Here is an 18,381-nt window from a genome sequence, read left to right as displayed (position 1 = left end):
CTGATAACAATCTCTGCTTCTTTAAACTTCATCCATGTTGCATTTACCAGATCCCAACTACTCCTTAGCCATTCTTTATTGTAAAATGACAACAACAAAAAAAGGAAAAATAAAATAACTTATTCTGTGCCAAAAAACGAAATGGAAGAGAAATTGTCTAGGATAGTACACAAATGTCACATGACAATACAGTAATTAATATATTACTACACTAAAATACCACTTAGTCATACTATATTTTTACTATACTTTATCCTACAACACCTTAGTAGGATGAAAGCTGCCATTAATCACTGAATATCAAAAAGAATAAGTTAGACCAGACCACAACTCTGACAGCAAGCAAAGGCTTATGCCACTGAAGTGAAAGAACATGTAATCACCTTTTGTAAGGTTTTATTAAACTTATGACGACCAACTGGCGCATAAACAAATTCAGTGGCAACAGTAACATCTGAGTAGAAAGTGTCAGAGAAAATATACAAATAAGGCAACTTTAGAACTGGACTAAGACATGACAAAGAGATCACACAAATAAATTATATCATTCACCCCCACATAGATAATAGTCCTTAAGGTGGGCAGGACAGCGACGGATTCGTGTGCTCCGTCTCGGTAGCTGGTCAGGAGTGGGAGAGGCAGCTGGACCCCTTTCTTCTGACCTTGATGATTCAGGAGATTCCGTCTCGCATGGAGCTGGATCTGAAGATCCGGGTGATGAGACAGGGGTGTGGCAATGTTCTGGGCTTCCATAGGAATGTTGTCCATCTATTACTCCTCCGGCATCTTCTTCGCCCCTTTCTTCAGAAATGCCTATTGAAGAAGGCAATGGTGCCAGGTCTCTAGTCAAAACAGTAGTTTCCCTTCCATCTTGGTGTTGTATATGAGCATACTCGGGATTTGCTCCAAGAAGAGTAACTTCTTCCACGAGTGGTCCGTACTTAGATTGCCTGACATGCTTCCTTAGGAGTATTGGACCTGGAGTCAGAAGCCATGAGGGGATTGAGTGTCCATAACTGGATTTTCTCTGGTGCTTAAACATCTGCTCATGGGGAGTTTCATTGGTAGTAGTACACAGCAGTGATCTGACGGCATGGAGGGCATCATGTACAACTTCTTCCTACTGTTGGATATGCATTCCCCTTGATTTCAAAGATAGTTCTATAGTTTTCCACACAACTCCAACATATTTTTCTGCTTGGCCACTGCCCCTTGGATTGTATGGAGTAGTTCTGCTTGTCGCCACATCAACAGCCGTGAAGAATGTCTTCAATTCTAGGGACAAGAATGCTGAGCCTCGATCGGAATGAACATATGAAGGCAATCCAAATATGGAGAAAAGTTGCTTAAGTTTAGGAATAACAGTGGACGAGGTGACATCTGGGCAAGGAAAGGTGAAGAGGAATCTGGAATATTCATCAACTAATATGAGGAGATAACGGTTTCTAGATTTGGATGGTAGAGGTCCCTTAAAGTCCATGTTGATGCGCTCAAAGGGACGGGTAACTTTGACGAGATTACCTTCATGCCTGATGAATCTAGGTCAATTCAGCACAAACTTTACAAGCTGAAATGACCTTCTTTATATCTTCTAGCGAATAAGGCAAGTTCTTCGACTTAATAAAGTGATTAAGCCGTGTTATACCAGGGTGACATAAAGCTTCATGGAGGATTTTCAGTTTAGGTCCACAACATTCAATAGCCAAACAAACTCTGGAGAAGGCATCTGCAGCTTTGTTATGTTGTCCTGGTCTGTAAACTATTTCATAATCAAAGCACGAGAGTTCAAGTCTCCAGCGCAGTATCTTCTCATTCTTCACTTTACCAAGATGTCTAGTATCAAACATAAAGGCTACTGACTTCTGGTCAGCGATGAGTCAAAAATGTCTTCCTAGCAGGTAATGTCTCCAGTTTCTTCACGGATTCAATGATAGCCTGCGCTTCTTTCTCCACGGATGAATGTCGTTGTTCAGATCGGTTTAGTGTGCGAGAGAAGAACGCAATGGGGTGTCCATTTTGTGTTAGTGTTGCTCCAATTGTGTGTTCTGAAGCATCAGTCTCTACAGTGAACATAGCTTTGTCATCTATAGCTGATACTAGTGCATTTTTCACATCATCTTTCAGCACTTTAAATGCTTCAATAGCTTTGTCATTTAATGGAAAACTACCACTTGAAAGGTTATGTATTTTCTGGGAGAATCTTGGGATGAAGTTGGCAAAATGAGTGAACATGCCCATCGCTCTTCGAAGAGAAGCAGTGTCAGTTGGTAATGAGAGCGCTTGAAAAGGTATCAGTCGGTCGGGATGTGGGCGCATTTCATGATTGGAGATGATATAACCCAGTAGCTTTATTGTTTTGACCGAATAAACACTCTTCTTCTCGTTGATCGTGAATTCATACTTTTCCACGGCTTTCAGGAACTTCTTCAAATTGAAGTCGTGTTCTTCCTTGGTCTTGCCACCCACAATGATATCGTCTAGGTAAGCAGTAACCCCCATTAAGTCTTTCACAAGCCTCTAGTATCCCCTGTAACAGTATTTGCTAGCAACAATGACACCGGTCTATATCGGTTAGACCATGAACTTTGGCCTGGCTAAAAAATTGCTGAATTTCACTTCTTCTGTACCTAAATGTTCACGTAGAGGATACAGCTGACATGCATTGACATTTTGAAACTTTACAGTTTTGTTATTTTCACAGAATGTAGCAGCCCTGTGGCCACGCATAAAGCAAGCTCTATTGGAGAAAATAGCAAACTCCTCTGGCCAATAGGAACAAACAAAATGGTCACACTTCCCAGGTAGTCATAGCCTCAGTTTTAGTTTCTCTGTATAAGTAAATATATTGGTGAATCCCTGGCAAGCATTTGGAAGGATCTGTTCTCTCTGCTCCTTCAGGTATCATTTCATAACATTTTTGTGTGCCATGAAAGAGTCGATCCAAATACTGAGGAATTACTTGTACAACATCAAGAATTAATACAACCTTGATAACGTTTTCAAGAGTAGAGACGTAACTTTAAGAACGAAGATTCGTATAGTGAAGGCTATGGTCTTCCCAGTAGCAATGTACGGAAGCGAAACCTGGACAGTAAGAAAGGCTGAGCGCTGAAGAATAGATGCATTTGAACTATGGTGTTGGAGAAAACTCCTTAGAGTTCTGTGGACTGCGAAGAGATCTAATAAGTCCATATTACAGGAAATCACCCAGGCTGTTCAGTGGAAGGTCAAATACTCAGGCAAAAACTAAAGTACTTCGGTCATATCATGAGAAAACATGATTCACTGGAAAAGACCTTAATGCTGGGGAAGACTGATGGTAACAGGAGAAGAGGGTGACAACGGATGAGGTGGATTGATGACATCAAGGAAGCCACGGCTCTCAATTTAGAAAGACTTCGGAAAATAGTATACGACAGGAAGAAATGGCGCACTTTGGTCTATGGGGTCACGGAGAGTCGAAAGTGACTAAACGACTAACAACAACAACAACAACAACTACAAGTCTAATGTAATTGTCCCATTCCTGTTAACTTATTACTCTATCTCGAGTTTTTTTATCCCACATATTCATGACTATAGTTTCAATGTTCAAATGATAATTTTTGTTGGTATACTTTGTTCTAGTCAACAAAAAAATAAATAAAATAAAAAATATTAAGAACATCAAGAATAATCCTTAGATAATATGTAATGTAGACAGCTGACTGTTGACTGAAAATAGCCAAGATTAAGGACATCATGATTATGCTTGTTGTTTACAGGGGCCTAAAATCTAGGTCATCAGCCCCTAATGGTACAAAATGAGATGAAATTTAATGACAAAATTCATTCAAGACCAGAATTCAAAACACACTGATGAAGAATGAATGGGCAAATTTGAATTTAAAGTAATCATCGGATCCAACTTACAATATTATAAGTTAAAAACCATTTCAAAATCAATCCACTGACTATAATTCAAAAAGATGAAGATGAACAATGATTATGCACTTGAAACAATCAGTGGATCCTACCTGCAATGACCCACCTTCCCAGAAACTACCTTGAAACAATAGTAGTATATTCTGGCCCCTCATAGTGGTACTTATCACTAGCAAGGTAGAACCAGGGGTTTTCTAATGTAGCGGTACTAATCACAAGTAACATAGACTCATGGTGTTTCACACGTTGTGGTACTAATCATATGCAATGCAGATGCCAAAGTGTCACTCATATAGTGGTACTAAACACACGCAATGCCCAGATCTGTGGTGTTTCTCATATAATGGTACTAATCACAAGGAACATAAGCCCATGGTGTACCGGATATAGTAGTACTAATCATGGGTACTGTAAACCCACAGAGATCCACCCACTGGTGCTACTAACAACAAACCTATTGTGTATCAAACGTAGTGATACTACTCGGAAGTAAAGGCAACCTAGTGTGTTTCTCGCGTGATAGTACTAATCACAAATAGTCTCATGATTCTAATTCAACCACTCCCTTGGTCGCCCCATTTAGTCACCTCTTACAAGAGGCAGGGGATATGTAGGTGTGCCCCGCACCCACAGGGGTTCAAAGAGAGAAATACAATTTGCTTTATGTCGCACTGACACAGATAGGTCTTATGGCGACAATGGGATAGGAGTGGGAAGGAAGTAGCTGTGGCCTGGTGTGAAAATGGGAAACCACTGAAAATCATCTTCAGGGCTGTGGACAATGGGGTTTGAACCCACTGTCTTCCGGATACAAGCTCACAGCTGCACGCTCCTAACCACACGGCCAATTCGCCCAGTCAGAGAGAGAGAAAAAACGGAAGGGGCCCGACACTTAGAAAAATTAAGTACCGGTCAAAGAAAGGCAAGGGGCATGAAAATTAAAGGCTCCCTAGGCCTCAAATGCTCTAATACCATTGGGGTCAGAAAAGAACAAGAGTTGACCAATGGAGGTCGGAAAGGATAGATGAAAGTTAGGAGCCTGGCGCAAGTAAGTGGAAGCAACGCCAGCACTCAGCCAAGGGCCCCTTGGTCACCAATCCATGCTCCCAAGCTGAGAGCACCTGAGGCTCCTTTCAGTCACCTCTTACAACACGCAAGGGACACCGTACGTGTGTCTGTCATCTGTGTCACCTCACACACTGGGGGTAGCTTAAGGACAGGATAGAATTATGTGCAGTTTAGAAGTGTAGTGTAGCAATTTTTATTAAAAAGTACACTGGTATTGCTTGCTTTTTCTGTTCGCATGTAGTATTAGCAGTAAAAAAAATTCTGTCCAGATATAGGCTATATACATATAAAGTGTAACTAAATATTTCTAGTATTTTATAATCAGGATATGTCTATAGAGAGTAAATGTAGTGTAGTTATTTTATCAGTTAATATCTTGGTTGCAGTACGGTCGTGAAATCTTAGTGTCGGCCTACTATACAATATTACCTTTCTCTGGTGCATTTAGTTCTATTCATATAATACACTATTTTATTTCTGTTGATATTCTCATATAATTTCACATTAAAAGATACAAGAATGTCTGAGGGAAGCAGGTAACGGGTTTGTGAGCATGAGTTGGAATTAACCATAGAATGGTAACAATAAGCCTCATAGACGTACACGCAAATGTAAATGCCCGCCAAAGCGAGTGACGTTGACAGGGCATCCCTACCCTCCAGCTATGCTTCAAACAGCCCCCCCCCCCCGTGTGTCAGTCACGTCCCAGCCATGTTCCTGTCCACGTTCGGTGAGTAATAATCCCTTTTACGTAATGCAGTGCGCCTGAGAGGCGCATAGTTACCATCAATTGGTGCGATTCTTTCTAGTTTATTTCATATGAGTTTTTATCAAATTTGTTGTAGGTTATTTATCTTTTATTGAGTTACTTCTGGAACAAGAATTTACTTTCAACAAGCTAGTAAGACTGTCTTGAGAGTCTAGTTTTTTTACTGGTGTTTATTTTTATATACCACTTGTGCCTTTTATATCATGTGTTGGAAATAGATTAATTAATTCAATTTTCAGAAAGAAAATATAATTGAATTCACCTCTATACTTAGTGATGTAGTTAACATGAAGAACGTTGGAGAAAAGAAAGATAGGAGACAGTACAGACGTTGTTTTGCGCCGTGTACGCCTTCGAAGCGTATACAGAGATGCCAACTTTCAAAAAAGGTAATTCGTAATGCAGCCGTTAGGGCACGGGGGGGGGGGGGGGTTTGTACATTTTTTTTTTTTTTTTTTTTTTCGTGTTCTTACTAACTTACATATCATTTAAAGCTTGTAGTTACTGTTTGGTAAACGTACACTGGTAACATGCTTTTTCTTTTCATATCATGTGCATCCTCTGCACTAACAGAGCACTTAACAGGTCGGAGTTCATATTAGCACGAAATTCAGTCTTGTTCATTTTCATCATGCGCATCCGAAACATCGCGGCTCCACATACTACAAAACACGTGTGAATGAGATTTTGAGGAGCGCATTAAACTGGGTCATTCTTCCGAGTTTACCTCCCAAAATTTTCAACTATATTTATTACTAGCGTCACTAGTCACAGTAACGTAATCACACGTATTTTCCTGCACAAGAAATCCCTTCATTACTTCAAACCTTTCGCATTTCGTAACACACGATTAGCATATATCCTAGAAGAGCAATATATGTAAATTTGGCAACTACAATCGCAATAAATACTTCAACAGTCACGCACACAGTATTCACCATTAAGCGGAGTTTGTCACCACTTTACTGCCAAAACAAAGACAAAAGAACTCTCATACTTGCATGGAAGTCTGATCATGTGACGAACAAGGATAACAACTCCGCAAGATATGCCACTTCACAGGTGCCTAAATTTCCGGTACTGGAAGCACACACTGCGTCCAGCGCGTGAAAACTCGAAATATTCTTAAACGAACGACAGGAAAGGGGGATAAATTATTTCTGAGAAATCCGAGGATAATATTCCGAGAATTCACGCCGCCTTGTGTATCCTTCTGAACACTTCATACACTTAGATTTAAAAATCAACAAAAAATCGTAATTTGTGGTGTGTGATTCGTAAAGGCGTAATTATGATGGGTAATTCGTAATTATTACGATTGAATCGTAATAGTTGGCATCTCTGCATAGTTACCAATAAGCGTTATAAATTACCTTGTTACCATACCACGGTTAAGGAGCAGAGACAGCGAGTTTCAGGGAAATAATTACTTACTTGTAACAGAGGACAGGAATAAAGGTACCGGTAATTAAAATTATTGACTGGAAACAGAAACTCTTGATTTCCTTATTATGAAAAAGTGTACTGAAAAATATAAAAAAACTTACCGAACTTGCTCTCTTGTGATGTAGTGCTCAATGTTTTGTCTATTGGGCCGACTGAGACATAGAAAATTTGCAAGACTATGCAAAATCACTGAGACTCGTACTTTATCGAACAATATTGAGGTTGTGGACACGGTGTAAAAGTATAAATCACAATTCTCTGATGAAATATTTACTGGAGAAATAAAATTAACTCAATAAAACTGCGCAATGTAACGCCTTACCAAATCGCGCTAAATAAAACAATTGAACATCATTACTTAACAGCAAGCACGCCACTTCGAAATCGAGCCACATATAGTAGTGATGGTCGAATGAAGTTCGAACAGGCTCGAGCCGGCCCGATACGCTACCAAGGCTCAATACGGTATCGAACCTGTTCGAACTGTCAGGCGACCCCACATATAGACTCTGCGGAACGCTGACGGACCAGTCGTCGTATTAGGCTGCTATACTCACTATACTTACCGGTACGTGTGCTGCTTGCTGTCATTTCTTGATGGATACCGTACTTTTGCATTCATCTCCTGGCACAGGCCAGAGTAAAGTGTAGCTTCCACCGATGTCCCAGTCAACATCCATGGCTGTGACAATATGGAAGTTGCTGGGGTATGGGTAGTGCTGAGTAATGACAGTCAGAGCATGAATAGTGCATCTGAGTGTTATGAAAGGTGCTGCTCATAGGCGAGCTGCAATAGTACTTTCTGACCCAGTGAGGAAAGCAATGGCAAACTACATCACTCCTCATCTTGCCTAGTACGCCTCATTTTAGTGCTGCCATTGGTTTTAGGGGTTTCCTTATAACCGCATAACCTTTGATGGTGCTACTTGAGGATCCAACCAGCCTCTGGGCTGATGACCTAACAGACATTTATGTGTGTGGGGTGGTAAACACACGGTTCTCTGTGCAGGAAAAGAGGGTTTGTTTTATAATCTTTCTCGTAGTACAAACAATAGATTGGTAAAATACAATTTTATGGCAAGCTTTTTATTTTGTTAATAGTTAACTTTGCATTTTACATTTTGTCCGCTCTTCAGAAATGCTTTTGTTTATAACTTTGTCGTGATTTGCAGGATTAATGTTGTTAATCATTACTTTCAAGTACCGGTACCGATAGTTTCCGTATGCTACGAGTTAGCTGATGTACCTGTGCTTCACTGCGGACTTCTACATTGTATACCGAACTGTAAACTGAACATTGCCCTAGAAACACGACGGGGAAGTCACCAAACGTCTTTTCTCATATGAAGACTGGGTTAGGGATTTTTCATTGTTAGGGTAGGCCCGCTTGCCTGCCATCAGTCACAATCAGGTTGGGGTGTTTTCATTATAATGGCAGACACTCACTCTCCGCCTGCCTTTATAGATTCTCGGAAAGACTCTCTTAGTGGTTTTCCCAACTGAAATGAACATGGGTCATTACAATGACGTCAGTAGGAATAGCGCGATTAAAAGCAATGCTGTCGTATGAAATACTCGAGCAAATGGAAAACCACACATTTTCTCATTTTTAACGAACAATCCAAAGTTACAGAGCTGGAATAACCAGGACGCAGACATCCGTGAACACTCTTCGATTTTTATCGACGGGGGGGTGGGGTTCGAATAGTGGATAGTCCCAGAGCAAAAACTATGCCCTTTTACTTATCTATTTCCTATTACGGTAACCTAGGAGTCGGAAAATCGCAATTCACTACACTGGCGGGAGAATAAACTACGGTATCTAACGTGGAGGAAAATTTTTTCCTCCAAGCCAGAGAAGAAACCACATCTTAACTGCTATTTTGGAACAAAATGAATGTAGATTTATTAAAAGTGAAGAGGAAGAAACTTTTCTTAAGAAACGACTCTCTTAAGGGTTGAATTTTGAGTTATTTAGTGAATTGTGGTACTATAATTTGGAATAGGACAAAATTGTAACTCTAGACCAGTTCATACTACTACTACTACTACTACTACAACTACTACTACTAAGTGAGCCTCTGTCTTAAGTGTGCACACTGCTCATTCAAAACAGTGCTTCAGAATAGGGATGTATCACGCAAAACTTGTCCGCTAGGCAGCGTAATGTTAATATTCGGTATGCGCTTCCCGTTGCTCGATTGTTTTACACGAGACTTATATGGAGTATTCCTAATTCGTGATAATCGAAAAACGTAACTTTAGCTTTAAATACATGAAAAAGGAGTTACCATATTCTGATAATGTTTTTAACAAGACGGGAAATGGTATAGGTGCAATGGCGATTGCGGATTTGGAAGCAGAAAAAAAAAAAAGGGGCGGAAAAATATCCGGCAAAAACAAGAGTTGATTGAAAGGTACCATTAAGAAATAAATGCAGCAACTCCTTCTTTTAGCGTTTTAGTTAAGATTGAATTCTTAAAGTACAAATAGCATTTTGAAAACATTCCTAATACGGTATTTTTCTTTTCTTTGCAGGTTATAGGCGTACATAAGGCACGACATCGGTGTGACAGCAGTGCCTGGGGCTATCCAGTACGACTGAACTTCATTTCCTGCAGCGCACGAGTTTCAGACCATAAGACAAATATAAAGATTTCCAATTTGGAATTAATGAGTTATTTCGTGTTCAGGAAGTCTGAAATTGATGGTGCTCCAGTGTCAAATTATAGGTCACTGTGTGATTCAGGGTACCGCACATGGTGTTATGGCTGTTTTCCTACTTCTATATCTTCTTGCTCTCGGAGTTATTACCGAGGTACTGGTGCCACACCATGAAAATATCGAAGGTACAGCGTTCTCCTTAAGTTTTCGTCTTTCGCCTAAGATTATTGAAATAGGTCATATTAACTCCTCAGAACGTCACTATCTTATTATAAAATTATTTCTTAATTAGTATCGATTAGGTTCCTTACCAGTTTCAGTAATGATATGATGTTCAACTGTAAAATGTTTCGAGCAGACATTGATATTAGGCGTCACATTTTTATTTCGTAGGTCCTGCCTACGAATCGCATGCAACCACTTTTTACAGAAAGGATCCTGCTTAGGAAATTGATGGTATGAATACCGTCGACCTTGATTCTGGGACATTGGGGCACAGCAATAGTCAGGCATCACAATTTTCTTGTTGTCTTTGTTGTCGGATATTTAAAATCATTAACTTCATCATTTAACTAGGTAACTTCCATTAAAAAGACATAAAAACAAATGACGATTGACAAGCGCATACCGGGTACTCCTCGTGAGACATCTATCGGTAGTGTTTCAGTAAATCCCTATAAGTAACAAATAGCTGGAATACTATGACGAACCAATGTGTTACGTACCAGCAGTATCAGAAAATGTATGAAAAAGAGGAATGGCATGCTAAAGAAGAAAGTTATCTAACTCCTCAGCTATATCCCGCCAATATTCAGTCAGGCTGTTAAACTCGGTACGCAGCAGTAATCCCATATATTTGAGTTAAGTGTCGGCATAAGAGACAAAGAACATCACAACAAACAACGGTCAATGTAATGTTATTGTTGATCAATATCACGCGCTTTAGATATTGTAGGCCTTCACATTTAATTTTCTTCCGGCTCTAAAATACCACTCTTATCATAGTTGGTATGATAAAACTGAACAAAACATAAATGATCGGAAATTGAATTCTCTATAGTCTTGTTATATAGTAGGCTACTTTTCCATAGGACCAATAACATAGGTGTTTAAAAATTAAAATTTAGGTGCCTTCCCCTACACTACTGTACCATTTCACCCAGAATTAATAAAATTGTTTACAGCTTAAACTGTAGTTTGTGATTCCCCGACTCTATACACCGATTTTCATTAAATTTTTACCCATTTTCTCGGGGCTCGGCGTTGATATGGGCTTAGCAACAAAAATAAAAATTCATGTATATCTGTGTTATAATAGCCAGTACGGTAAAAATGTATAAGACATAAATGATCGGAAATTTAATTCTATATAACTTTAGTTATGTAGTATTTATCGATATGACCACTAATAATATAAATATTTGAGTAATAAATTTTAGGCCTTCCCCTAAACTACCATTTCACTCAGCATTAATAAAATGATTTATAGCCTAGATTGTAGTGGCTCATGCCCCGACCTCACATACCTATTTTTATTAAATTGTCTTCTGCCGTTTTCTCGTTATGCGTGTACATACATGCAGACAAACAGACAGACAGACAGAAATTACGGAAGAGTAAAAGCTGCATTTCCTTGTTACTGTGGACATGACTGATACAGAAATACCATTTCTTTTTTTCAAATTCTGAGCAATGTACAGACAAAACTCTTATTTTATATATATAGGCCTATATACGAACTTGTTATTACTGCAGACAGAGCAAACAATGACCTGTAGGAAAAGGTCATGGAGTTGAGTCTACTTTGAAAAGCTTCCAGACAAAAAAGTAAAATGCATACGATGTGATAAAATGTTAAAAAACGATAGTAAAAATACATTGACGAAGATAAGGCACTTAAAATTTCATAATGCGCATCCTTCATCGAATGAAACAATTCCAAATGGGGGAGAGACATCTCCATCAAAAACGACGTCGACATATGCAGGTAAAATATCGTTAATAGGCTCCTTTTCTTTTCATGAGTATCACAGTGGATGGCCACTCACGTGGTCCACAAAGTTACTCTACTGTTGACGTAACTTATAGGCCTACTGTTTATATATAAGCATTACGTTATGAAACCGTCAGTTTATTCCTTGATCGAAAACACCGAGCTCGATAGCTGCAGTCGCTTAAGTGCGGCCAGGATCCAGTATTCGGGAGATAGTGGGTTCGAAACCCACTGTCGGCAGCCCTGAAGATGGTTTTCCGTGGTTTCCCATTTCCATAGCAGGCAAATGCTGGGACTGTACCTTAATTAAGGTCACGGCCGCTTGCTTCCCACTCCTGGCCCTTTCCTATTCCATCGTCGCCATAAGACTTATCTGTGTCACTGCGACGTAAACCAATAACATTATTATTAAAGAAAAAATGGAGATCTTTACTGCTATGGCAATGGCCTCAAACAGGAAATAAACACCCCTTGCAGCCTTTATATTGGACTGGAAAAAATTACAACAAAGGAAGATTAATAATGTTATTGGCCTTACGTCCCACTAATTACGTTTACGGTTTTTGAGACTCCGAGGTGCCGGAATTTAGTCCCGCGGGAGTTATTTTTACTTGCCAGTAAATCTACCGACACAAGGCTGACGTATTTGAGCACTTTCAAATACCACCGGACTGAGCCAGGATTGAACCTGCCAAGTTTGGGGTCAGAAAGCCAGCGCCTCAACCGTGTGAGCCACTCAGCCCGGCACCAAGAAAGATAAGGAATGAGCCTGCAGGGCAAGAACAGTGCAAACCCACTCGGGCCGAGGGTACGTCACTGCCCTACGCACAAGACACGAGTCCGTGTTATTCCTCTTAGTCAAATTTTACGGCAGGTAGACAATACCATGAGTCTAATCTAACCCTTGCTTACAGAAGTTGTATTCAGCCTTTCACCATCTAATTGCGAGCTACTGTCGTTGTGGATCACTTGAATTGCGACTGTGGTGTACAACGAAATACTTTAGTTAAGAAATGAAAAGACGAAGGAAATTCTATACATTCCTTAATAATGTTTATTTCATTTCAGATACTTCCCCGAGGCAAGATAATAATGTGTCAGTTTTCTTCGAATGTATAAATATAAGAAAATAAAATAAACTGTTTACATCAAGCGCAGTATAAATTAAACCGAAATATGTTGAAAAGGTCGGTTTTCTTGCGATTATAACGTTTTTTTAAAATACTGTACCCGAATCAATATTTCGCTGAGTATTGGAGGAGAGCTTCGTAGCCACAGTCGAACGAAGAAGAGGAAGATTACGCCCGCAGAAGGAAAGACATTGAGAGGGAGATAGATGCTATCAAACACGTATCACTAACTGCGGGCATGTGGACATCTTCGAACACTGAGGCATACTTAGCTATAACATGCCATTTCATAGACAGTGCATGGACCTTACGAAGTTTATCACTTACAACTTCACGATTTAGAGAGGCGCATACCTCGTCTCTAATTTCAACCTCATTTGTTGAGACAATGTGTGAATGGCAGTTAAATGCCAATCTTTTAATACACTGGACCTCGTCTTTTGGGTGGAGAGACTTCGTACTCACTTTGACTTGACTGTTTCTGTTGCTCTGGAGATGAATGTCGTGTACTGCTTGAAGAGCCACCTTCAGGTTCAGGTTCCTCCTGTCCTCCAAAATCCGTATATCCATCCAGCGTAATGTCGTGAATTTCTGTGTCATTATGTTATATAATATATCCGCGAACTCCATATCTTCGGCCCCGATGTCATATCCATATTCAGCACGTCGCAACTTGGTCCCTAATATTTGGACCACATGATATCACTGCACTGTACACAGTTTACACAGTAACACTCCAAGAGACGAATACGTACTGCAGCTATACCACTCACAACTGGAGCACGGGTTAGTGCAGCTACACTATGCCACCGTCTAGTGGCGCTAGCGGACAAGAGCGGAGATTTGCATGGAAATGAAGCACACCACTGTTGTGTTTATGATTGCGTGTTATTGTTATTAAAAGATATTGATGACAGCGTACTAGAGAACATTTATTAAGACTGTTACAACCGTGGCTTCAATTCCTACAGCAAACTAATGAAGCGCTATAAGTGCATCAAAAGTAAATCAAAGTGCACATTAATTCTAAATTATGTGTCTAGGAATCGGGGAGCAGGTGCTCGTTTCAAAGGAAACAGACCATCGCAATTGCAAACTATAAAAGAATACCGTATGTAATATCGCAATTTGATGGTGCAAGCAGGTACGGATCTACAGATGTTGGCACTAGAAGGGGCTAAAATGGTTGGCTTGGTCAATTTTAAAGCTTCCATTTCCTTTATCGACCATCTCATGGCTGAATATGGCATTTTATCTATCATATTATTACATTTGTCACACGTAAGGACATAGAAGACGATTATATCATACGTCAGAAGGCACAACAGTTTGTAGAAGAAGTGAACACGTTTATAACAGAGGAGGGTGTGGAGAAAGGTAATGTTTGGAAGAGTGACCACACTCAATTCCAGTATGAAATGTCTTCAGCAACAATACTGTCCTACAGAGGAGAGAAAACTACAGGTAGTGTGTTGCAGTCTGTACATAGCTCTACCTACCCACAGCTACACAATTGATGTGGCTTTATCAATGGCAGACAGACTAGCAAACAAGTTGTACATCTGTTTTCAAGAGACACAACGCACTTTCGGTCCAAATATGTTATAGAAACTTGCAACAACCTGTCCACGAAACATTCATGTGGTGGCAAGCAAAAGTGGAAAAATGACTAAAGAACACATGAACTTCAGTCCTTGGCGATCATGTAACAAATGAAAAGAGCCTATTGTTGTGTGAATCCTGGGCTGGTCATACAGATCGTACCCTTCTAGATGCAAGTTTTCCTAACAGAGATGTTACGCTGAAGATATTGCCACCGAAAACAAAATATTACCAACCCCTTGTTGTTTACTTCTTTCGGCTATATAAACTCTATATCAGAAGGATTACTGACCTTGTAAGACTACAATGTGCCAAACCACAAGTGAAGGCACATGATCGTTACTTCATCGTGAAACTTCACTCGTGATTTACAATCAATTTGCTGCACCTACGTATAAGCCTATGCTGCAATATGCTTGGCGAAAGCCAGGTTATGATATTGACATACCAACATCATCATTTGAAAATGTAGTTAGTGTGGATCTTCGAGATGATAGTTATTTATAGTAGAAGTACTTAATTTTGCACCTGTAATGCTGTGTAGAGAAGGAATTTTATCTCAGTATAGTTCAGCTGAAGTATGGTTGAATAGTACGGAGCGGCGAAGACAGTGTTATTGTGAATCTACGTGTTTATTATGAGTCTATGCATTTATTGAGATAGTGAGGAATTTGTTGAATATAGAGTCTTCGTATATGAACATGAATAGGTCGTTCAGAGTATTAATTAATATGAAATGAAAATGAAATAACGTATGGCTTTTAGTGCCGGGAGTGTCTGAAGACAAGTTCGGCTCGCCAGATGCAGGTCTCTTGATTTGACGCCTGTAGGCGACCTACGCGTCGTGATGAGGATGAAATGATGATGAAGACGAGACATACACCCAGTCCGCGTGCCAGCGAAATTAACCAATTATGGTTAAAATTCCCGACCTTGCCGGGAATCGAACCCGAGACCCCAGTGACCAACGGCCAGCACGCTAACCATTTAGCCATGGAGTAATATGAAGGCAACGGAATAAAACGCTCTTCGATATGAATCTAGTAGGTATTATAAGCCACATGTCAAGTTCTGCTCTCGTTATATCTAAGTACATTTCTACGGGAACCTGCCCAGATAGTGTGACCAGCAGCATCATTTTTGTGCTGTTCATGTGCACGATTTTCTGTCAGCTATTCGTGAGGGAGTAATCCAGAATCATCGATCCAGTGTAGCTATGCAACTGAGATGTATTTTGGGAATGTATATTATCCAATCTAGGAACGAGCCGAAGCTACGTTATTGTATTTCTATTAGCATGTTGGTGCATAATTATTCTTTTCTTACTTTGAGACAATGTTATTTGAATGTCATATCTCCAAAATGAATTCTTTAATTTCATGATATCTACATTGCTTTGAATTATGTAAATTGATATAAGGGAAAATCTCTTTCATATTTTAATGAATGTCTGTATGTTGCTGTCAATAATGTAATGTTAATTTATGTTTGTTTTTAATTAAAACGCCTGAAGGCGTGTACTAATATTGACGTGAGGATTTCTGTTAGAACCGTGGGTGAAGGAACAATAATTCACTAAAAATCATCTAACTCGTATATATTACGTTTCAAGTCGTATATTTATATGAATATTTACGCCACGATTTCTGATGGCATTTCAAGTTTTTCTTAAAGATGCTTTTAGATATTCACTTTCAGATTGTCGTAAATCATTGATTTAAATATGTTAAGGTTTATTTAAATTTTCACATGGAATAACGTTAGGATAATTTTTGTAAATTCAATTGTATTTCACGGTTACGTTGTTATCATATTCAAGTACGCTATTGTTGAAGATTAATACCGCCATTATAGTCAACCTCTTTCTCTTCGACAATGTAATTTTGTGCCTCCATAACAATGCAAAAGAATGTAAATTAACCAGCCATCCCATATTTAATTTTATCATTTGTATATAGGAAGGAATTTCATATCTTTCCATTTAGATTAAATTTCTACCATTGCATGAGACGCCTGTCTGTATGAGGTATTATCCTGATTTAGCGGTAATTATCTGTCGTGAGAACATATCCTTATCTGACATGAACCTTATGTTTTGCCGGAGCTAAGGTATGATATAATATTAACACTGTTATAGGCCAACCCTACCTGTAGGCTATAATTGAAGCTGATTGAAGACATCCTATTTTGATAATAATTCAGATTCGATTATATTTAAGATGTACATATTTATTGATGATGATAACAAGTTTTCTAGGATGCCATCGTACGAGTAATATCGGTTACGCAATGCGTTATATTTTGACGCCCAATTTCAATCACTACATTTGTTACATTTTGACGTCCAACTTTAGGACATTTAACGGCCATGTTGTTGCATATTTTGGTCACCCAACCTTGGGGTAAATCTATGAACGTATATAATGTTGTAACCCCAGGTTAATCGACTCGTAATTTCTATAGTCCTATGCCGCGCCACCACGGGCGGAAGCGAGAGAGGGATGGTCTAGCACTTAAGCCTTGTCGTGATTGGTGTGGTTGAAGGGTAAGCGGGTGGGCCTAAACGGTGACGTCACCAGCCCATCGCTAGTTGGTAAGGCGGACGCTATAACCATTGCACTGCTCCCTCTTTAAGGCTGCTCGTCCCGAAGTGCTACACGACACGGTGCCAGGCGATAAATATTGTGGAAAGTATTATTTCATACTTACAATTGAAGCTTATATTCCAGTTCCAAGACTTATCAACGACGTAAGTATAACAGATTTGTAAATGTTAAAAGAAAAATAACCAAAATGGTATGTGCATTTTGTGCATGAGTTTAAATATTTAATTCTTGTAGGCTTCAGCTAATTATGCTGCTAGAAGGTTTTCAAACCGATCAGGTAACAGACCTTTTAGGATAGTCCGATACGATGTGTCCCCACTGAAGCAGCCGAACTGGTTAGACAACCTGCAAGTAAGGTTAACACGTGTATCCACTTAATCTAACCTCACACAGGCGTTTTACCGTCTGCTCTTAAAAAGCATAATCAGTTTGATGACATGTAGTTGAGGTTAGAATGATACTACGGCATTATAACCTAACTTTGTTACAAGAAACTCTAACCTAACCTCACACACGATCTTTATTGACTCCCCTTGAAGGAGATGAACACGTAAGGTAACTTGTAGGTGAGGTTAACACGTGTGTTAATCTAACCTTGCCTATAAACGCTAACCTAACCACACACTCTTCCTTTCAAAGTGTCCCAATTAACGAATCTGGTGAGTTTAATTCACTAAAAATAAACATGTATATGTCGTTTTCTCTTCATAACACAGGAGATTGTGTGCTGACCGTTCAAATATTTTCTGTCCATTATAAAATACATGTAGATTGGAAATTTATAAATAAGGTAAGATAACAACCGACAATGTACGTTATAAACACAAAATATAGGTTGTATGCATTCCAAATACATTCCTGCTCACTTCCGCTACTTTGTAGAGGATTCATGCTGTCCCCTCCGCTTCACGCACAATGCAATTCCCCTACCACGCACACTTCTCTTCTCCTATGAACAGGGTAAGATAACATCAGGGAATGTGTGTGTTTATACACACACAAAATTTGTACGGATTCAATCATTGGCAGGTGAGCCTACCATCTTGCTCTCATACACAACCTATCAGAAGATGCAGAACTATCTGCTTGTCCGATGTGTTAGTAATTGTTTATATAAAATTTCTTCCTTGACTGTGTAGTATAGTCTGCTCTCACACTCGTCCGTAAGAACGCTCAACA

This window comes from Anabrus simplex, chromosome 3, assembly GCF_040414725.1.
Source record: "Anabrus simplex isolate iqAnaSimp1 chromosome 3, ASM4041472v1, whole genome shotgun sequence".
NCBI lineage: Eukaryota > Metazoa > Arthropoda > Insecta > Orthoptera > Tettigoniidae > Anabrus > Anabrus simplex.
Note: the sequence above shows the minus strand (reverse complement) of the source record.